The 8170-nt window shown below is 43.9% G+C and overlaps 1 protein-coding gene across 1 annotated transcript in view; it reads right to left on the bottom strand.

Annotated features, from left to right (window-relative positions):
* Positions 1–8170, bottom strand: part of LOC309820800 (uncharacterized protein) — a gene marked incomplete at its 5' end in the record, with an annotated part of 129731 nt that overhangs the window by 15599 nt on the left and 105962 nt on the right. The window lies entirely within an intron of this gene.

Genomic DNA, 8170 nt, shown 5'->3' with positions numbered 1-8170 from the left:
CCAATGGTCCTTGGCTGTCTTCATCAACCTCACACCACAGTTGATTCAGCTGACTACCCTTTGGCTCTTGCACCTGTCTTCTTTAGCACCTGCAGCACCACACTTATTGCTTCTCCTCCCCAGTGGTTGCTCCTCCACAGTGTCCTTTGCCAGCTGCTTCTCTGCTCAACCCCTAAACCTTGAGTGCCCCCGAGTTAATCCTCAAGCAATTCACTTTTCCTCTTTTCTCCGTGGATGAACTTTTCAAGTGCCGTGACAAGTATCGTCATAAATAGACAGATGATATCCATGTTCTGAAATTTATCCACATAATTGCCTACGAATTATCAGTCTTGTTTGCTTCTTTTTTTCCCATACGCCCTACATCCAATCTATTAATAAGTCCAGTTGGTTCTCTCACCAAAATAAATTCTAAATCTGTTCACAACCTTCTGTGTCTGCTGTGCTCAAGCTACCGTCATTTCTCATTTGGACTGAAGCAGGAGCCTTGAGCTTTCATCCTCATGCCCCATCTTTTCTCCACAAAGTGATCTTGAAAAAATAGTCCATGGTGAGAAACTGAAATGAGCTCTTCCCCCGGTCCCTCTTTCAGCCTTGCACATGGCCAGACCCCCACTAGCTCAGTGTGAGTGAGGAAAGATGGTGACCAGTGAGATGAGTTGGGCCCTGATTATGCGGTGCTTTTGAAGCTAGGCACCAGACCCTCTAGGGACATTCATCAAGTGACATGGGATGGACACAGAAGTATGTGTACAATCCACAGATCAAAGTTACCCTCCATCGAAGGCCCCTTGCCTTCTATGGTCCCTAGCTGACAGCGATGTTCCCAATACATATCAATGTATTGAAGGAGGGAGGTGAGTACAATGGGCGATTTGTTACAACATTTTACTCAGTGGGATCTCCGGAATCTTAACGTTCCCTGGTTTCCTTTCTCCTTTGGCTAGTTGAGCTGAGAATCAAGTTGTCAAATCAACCCTAGATGGAAATCTTATTCATTCATTCTTTCAACAAATATTTATTATGTGCCTACTAAGTGCCGAGTACCATCTAGGTGTTTGGGATACATCCACAAACAGTACAAAAATCCCCGCCCTCAAGGAGCTTATACTCTAGCAGAGGAGAGAGACAATATACAATAAGCATAATAAATACATCCTCTAGTGAGAATGAAAGTTATAAGCATTACAGGAAAAAAGGAAAGGAGGACGTAGGGAGAGCTAAGACAGGGGTGGATGAGTGGGCATTGGGCCATCAGGGTAGCCTTCAATGAGGAGGTCAGAACTGCCCAGAGACTTGAGGTGAAGGGAGGTCCATGTGAATACATGGATGAGGAGCCTTCCATGTATTCAGCAGCGTGAACAGCCAGTGCAAAGCCTTGAACTGGGAATGTGTCCACTATGTCTGAGGAACTGCAGGGAGGCCAATCTGGCTGCAATGAGGGAGCAAGAGAGAAGCAGAAGATGAGGTCAGAAAGGCAATGGCGCCAGGTCTCTAGGACCTGGAAAGGCATTTTAGGGGCGCTGGATTTCACACTGAGATGGGAGCCATTGGTGGTGGTGGTGGGGAGGGTCAGCGAGCAGAGGAGTGACATGAACTAACGGATGTTTTAAAAAGCTCACCCTGGCTGCTGGGAGCAGAGAACAAGAGCAGCAGTGAGGAGACTGATTCAGAGATGATTTCAATAGCCAGGCGAGAAATGATGGTGGCTTAGGCCAGGTGATAACAGTGAAGGTGGTGCTACCTTTGATTCTGAACATATTGTGGGCAGTGTGGCCGTCATTAACTCTCTCATGTCTGGCTGCAGTGAGACAAACAGCCCCGCCCATCAGACTCCTGCTTGTTGCTCTTGGTTCCGATTTTTCAGCCTAAGATTTCGCCGCAACACAGCCTGAGCCAACCGTACATCTAAGGCTATGAAGGCAGCCCGTATTTGTACCTTACTGTAGGACTGACAGGCACGGGATGCTGTGCAACCTAGCTGCCCAGGTTTCTCCCCACACACACCCGCCGGCTTACCTCCTTCTGGGGACTGAACGAAACTGATGAACTCCTGACAGAGAATGTAATGGAAACACAAGTTGGTTTTACAGAAGAAAGGTAACTGGTATTTTTCCAACCAGGTCAATAATCCTTTGTACTTTGCAATCTAGAGTCCAAACAAACAAGGAACAGAAAAGAGAAATGGAACTGAATCGCTAAGAAATGCAGCTTAGTAAGGGCAATAAATAACCTCATGCTTGTAGTATTTGGCCCAGAGGAGAGGTGTGTTGATTAAAAATAGTATCTAAGGGAGGCGGAGACTGGGGTTGAGGTTCTCAAAGGACTGATTGGTAGGAAAGGAAAGGCTTGTTTTCTCATCAGAAAAATCTTTCTTATTCCTGGGTGAGGTTGTTTAAGAAAAGGTCAAAGTAAAGAAAAAAAATCTAAGTTTTGCTTGAGAGAAGAGAAGCAGGAGAGATTTTGGTCTGTTGTGTCAAGTCATAACTCTACTCAACTTGCTTCTTTGTAAGCACACTTACAATTTCTCACAAGCTCCCAACCCATATCACCTACACAACACAACGAAAACACACAAACACTCACACATAACATCATTTAGAATACGGGACGGATCCCTGAAGGATCTAACTACCAGAGAAAAGAAAAGAAAAGAAAATTTTAAGTCTTGGGGCTCTCGTAAGAAAACCAAATATAAGAATCAAGTGGAGTGTCTTTCTCAGCTCTCCAGATCCCAGAGAAAAATAAAACCTTGTTGTGAGCATGGCTGAGTGAGCTTTCTGATGCCACATGTCACAGGTAGGGCATGAGGAAGCCATTGGTGAGTCCAAGGTCTACAGAGTGGAAAAGGAGAACAGGAAGGGGGGAAAAGGAGACGAGAGAGACAGTGAACAAGGACAAGGAAAAAACATATAAAGAGAAAAAAAGATGGGAGAAAGATAGGTCTCATGGTCAAGCAGTCACTAGGAACTGTCGAGTGTCATCTTGACTTGAGCTACACCTTACAATGCAAATAATTGCTGTGTGGCCCATGGGCTGCACTGCCTATCTCACACCCATGGCAAGCATCGCAAACCAATTCCCAGACTCTTTCTGGCTTAGGTATGGCCTCTGAGTTCTTCTCAACACAGTACTCCAAGCATCTCCTACCCAACGACCACAGTGGACATGAGAGGTTAATCACTTTTGCTAACCATGGACTACAATATAGAGGAAAGAACTCACCAGCAGTTGCTTGCCCAAGTGGTAAAAATGCAAAAAGCAGAAATGTCTACCTGGCTTGATGCTGTTTGTCCTACTTACCTGCTTTACAGTTTCTTCCATAGTCACCCTCAGGAGCTCCTATCCCTCTCCCTGTCCGAATCCACACATCAAATTCAGCTGCCTCTTCCCCCATCCCAGACCATACACCATTCAAGAATCACACTCACCAAGTCATGGGGTATTTCTGGCCACAAGCTCCACTATGAATTTTCAAGAGTGTAAAATGGTGTCTGACCAAAGACCTGCAAAAGAAAGCTAAGAAACAGCCAAAGGGGTCTAGAGTTTCTCTTCATGAAAATGTCACAGTCCATCTGCAGCCACAGGCAAAGAGAGGTTCCATTGCTTTCCTATATCAAGGGACATTAATTCTTAACTTTATTGCACTGAATCAACTTGCTTTGTGCAAAACAACCAAGAAAGATTAAACTGCAAGATTCATTTACCTTTTGGCTCCATCCTGCCCCGACCTGGGAGTTATCTTGCCTGTGTGCAAAGGCCAAAGCTCATGACATTAAAAGGTATTTATTTTGTGTATTGCATTATTCATTTCTACAGGACTTAGAAAGAGCAAAGGCTTAAAGCCTTTTCATAAAGAGAAATACCTTTGGATTTGCCTAAATTCTTTAACTGGAGAAAGTAGAGAGAACAGAGGATGTGAGGATTAAAGGTACAAATTACTTAGGGGGGCATTAAGAGTGTCCAAAATTGATAGAAAATTCTAGGCTACTGTCCTCTTTTGTCAAGGAGAAGGGTCTGTGACCTAGGCAGTTTTGAGACTAATGTGAAAGGGCTTCTATGTTTACAGGTAGCTATGCTTAGCAGTCTCACTGTAGGCATCAAAATATCTCAAAGTGCCCCCAAAGTATTTGTGATAAACCAGAGGGGCTAAAGTGAACTCTCAGCACATCACGTCATTCTGACCATCTCCCCGAGACCGGCAGCCCCAAACTTTTGTCAGTCTGCGGCCCCCTCCGTCTCTTCCCTTTGTCCTTGGCTGTATCGATGGAAGGTGATGGTGTTGCCTGCACTTCACAAATATCGGTCTATGAAGGAGACTCAATCCTTAGTGACCCCTCCCTGCTCTGCACTCGGTGTTGGACAAGACACGCCCTGCCTGGCGTGTGAAGTTACCTTTATGGGATGTGCGGTGGGACTGTGAAATCGTGAGATTTTGTGGGAGTAGTGCGTGGGAGCATTTTCACCATGTGACATTTGTGCCATTCAGGGCCGGAGGCTGATGTGGAAAACATGCTGGTCCTGGAGCCACAGGACCTGGTCACTCTAGGACTGCCTCAGATTTGCCAAGTGATCTTAGGCAAGTCATTTAACTTCTGAGACCCATCTGTAAGGAGGGAGTGAGGTTGACCTGACAGAGTGATTATGGACATTAAATGGTAGAAATTTGTAAATTGACAGCAGCACTCAACATGAAATACCACTTTCTTCCTAAATAGACCACAGCGATCTAAATGGCCAGGACTCTCTCAGGATTCTACTTCCCACATTACGTTCGCCATTTCTATAACATTATTGCGGGCTGCATAATTAAGTTGACAAACTGATTAGCTAAAATGCCTTAAGGTTACTTCTGAAACCTTTCATTAAGACAGTGGCAGATGCTAGAGTATGAGTGCGGATCACCCCCAAACACCTGCTCTTCGAGGCCTTTTCCTCCTTCCCTTTTTTACCATGTCGCTGGTACCACCATCCACCCAGGCACCCACGCCTGCTACCCTGATCCCTCTCTTCTTGTTACCACTTCTCTCTGACATTCAGAGTGATAGGTCCTGCGTTTCGCTTTGTGAAAAATCTCTCCTATTTATCCATCCTCTTCATCGTTTTGCCTTTAGACTCTCATCGCCTCTCACCTAGACTCTTGAAACAATCTCCTGACTAGTTTCCCTGTCTCCACTGTGGCCCCCTGACAGCGCTAGCCATGGCCAGACTTCTGCAGAAATAATTTTCCTAGATGAAAGTCTGATCATGTCACTCCTTTACCTAAACCTCTGATGATTTTCTGTTGCCCTCAGAATGATGTCCAAACTCCTAAACTCGGCCTACCTACTCTCGGAGGCCTGGCTGTGCAGCCGCATCTCTTGCTATGTCTGCCTCTCACAACTTTTTCTTCAGCCTTAGAGGTTCCCCCAAGGTGCCATAGGACTGTATTCCGTGGTGCCTTTACTTACTCTGTCCTGTCCCTAAGGCCTCTGCTTCTCTTGATACTCAACCCCCCAGTCTTTTCCTCTTGCTTCTTTATCCACCCTTCCCTCCCCATCTTCGTCCCCAGACCATTGTCAGATAACTAGTCTTTCCAGGCTTGGCTTGTGTGACCTCTTCACTGGCACCTTTCTGACTCTTCCAGGTAGGAGTGGCCTCTTCCTCCAATGTACCCCACTGCCTCCTAGAGACTTCAGTCATGTCACTCACAACCATTTGCGCACTGGCCTTAAACACTGGTCTCTCACGTTAGACTGGACTTCCTTGAAGACGCAGATGGCATCATTAATATCTGTGTCCCCAGGACTAAGCTCAGCGTCTAGCACAAAGTGCCACCCAATAGGTGTTTGTGGAATAATAGTGTTCTTTCCTAGTTTTGTGAAATTTCACCTTTTCACAGGCAGCATCCATGGAAAAAGGTGCACTGAGATGAGCAGCTATTTATAAGGCACCAGTGCTCAGATGCAACCAAATATTTAAACCAAAAAAGAAGCAGGATTAGTGTAGGTTTGGTTTGAAGAATATTTTGATATTTGAGGTTTGTTTTATTTGCATAGATTGAGAAGATATATAAATTTGGTTTCAGTTAACAACTCAGCAATTGCTATCTGCCAAACACTGGGTGAAGGGAGTAGAGCAGAATGAATAATCCATGGTCCTTCTCCTGGAGGAATTCACAACTTCACAATCCAGTGGGGCAGATACACACATATAACACATGAAAGTTGCAAAGTGCCAAGGGGCACAGAGGCAGGGGGAAATAAGTTCCTATTGGGAGGACCTAGGAACTCCTTAAGCAGAGCAGGATTTAACTAGAGATCTGAAAAATGGTTAATAGTTTGGTGAGTGAAACTATGGAAACTAAGAACACAGCCAAGGAGAAGCATAGAGGTGGGAGAATGCCAGGTGTGCTTTGCAAGGGTAGAGCGGCCATCACTGCAGCACTGGGTACCAGCAAAGGGTGTGATGAAATATAACTGTGTACAGGCAAAGGTGATCAAGGAGGCTGGGGATTTAGGATTTCATTATATCAATAACTGGAACTCCTGGAGATTTTAGAGGATTTTCTACTTCATATTTATTTGCTCAAATTGAAATAGTTTTGATTTGGTAAGAAGTTTATTTTTTAAAAAATGCTGGAGAGGGTGTGGAGAAAAGGGAACCCTCTTGCACTGTTGGTTGGAATGTAAATTGATATAGCCATTATGAGGAACAGTATGGAGGTTCCTTAAAAAACTAAAAATAGTATTACCATATAACACAGCAATCCCACTACTGGGCATATACTCAGAGGAAACCATAATTCAAAAAGACACATACACCCTATGTTCATTGTAGCACTATTTACAATAGCCAGGTCATGGAAGCAACCTAAATGCCCATTGACAGACAAATGCATAAAATAGATGTGGTACATATATACAATGGAATATTACTCAGCCATAAAAAGGAATGCAATTTTGGGTCATTTGTAGAGACGTGGATGAATCTAGAGACTGTCATACAGAGTGAAGTAAGCCAGAAATAGAAAAAAAAATATCATATAGTAACGCATATATATGGAACCTAGAAAAATGGTACAGATGAACCTGTTTGCAGGGCAGAAATAGAGACACAGATGTAGAGAACAAACGTATAGACACCAAGGGGGAAAAGTTGGCTGGGGGTGGTGGTGGTGGTGGTGGGATGAATTGGGAGATTGGGATTGACCTATATAGACTGATGTGTATAAAATGGAAAACTAATAATAACCTGCTGTATAAAAAATAAATAAAATTTTAGAAAAAGGCACTTAGCTCAGTAAGAGTCACTATTCAGCTGTTGATGAAACATTTGGATTTAAGTCTGAGAATGCTTACTGGGAGAGAAAGAAATGTGTTGAAAAAATCAGCAAAGGTTTCATCCTCTAGCAGAATTATAAGACTTGTAGAACCAATTATCTCTATATGGGGAGAAAAAAAACCTCTCATAAGCAGGATTGCATTTAGGATGGGAATATTAAGCAATAGAACAGATCATTTTACAAGGGTAAATCTCAGCATGACGATGGCTTTTAGGGTCATCTAACTCAATTTCTCCCCTCTCCAGGACCCTCGTCTGCCACATCGCTCTGCTTAAACACTCCCAGCTGTGGGGAGCTCCCCGCCTCACAGGACTGCCCATTCCATTTATGCAGAGAGAAAATAGTTTCATAAGATCTTTCCTACCGTGAACTGCCTTCCTTTACCTTCTTTCTGTTTGTTGAAACTCTGCCCTCTGAAGCTTGATTGAATTCATCTAAGTCCTCTTTTAATGGACAGAGATCCCATATTTACAAAGTCATTACAACCTTCTGCCTACCTTCACCCCCTCTGGCTAGTCACTAAGCATTTCTTCAATTATTCATCACATGACCTCCTTTCCATCTGGTTCTCTTCTCCTTGGCTAGAGGGGCACCCACAACTCAAGCATTCCACATCCTTCTCAGGGAGGAGCATAAGACAACCATTACCCATGTTCTATGTTATATTAGCATGGTCGGAAACGGGGTTAGCTTTTCTCACGTTACACTATTAACTCCACCATCTTTAATATATGCAGTCACTTTTCAGAAACCAAGTCAAAATTCATCTTGTAGGTTTGGGCCCAACATTAAAGCCCCAAAAGAGGTTTTTTGAATATATCGGTAATGGAACATATTTATTATTTC

This window comes from Grampus griseus (assembly GCF_964374135.1).
Source record: "Grampus griseus genome assembly, chromosome: 1".
Lineage (NCBI taxonomy): Eukaryota > Metazoa > Chordata > Mammalia > Artiodactyla > Delphinidae > Grampus > Grampus griseus.
The sequence above is the reverse complement of the archived record's forward strand: the minus strand, read 5'-3'. Positions and strand labels throughout refer to the sequence as shown.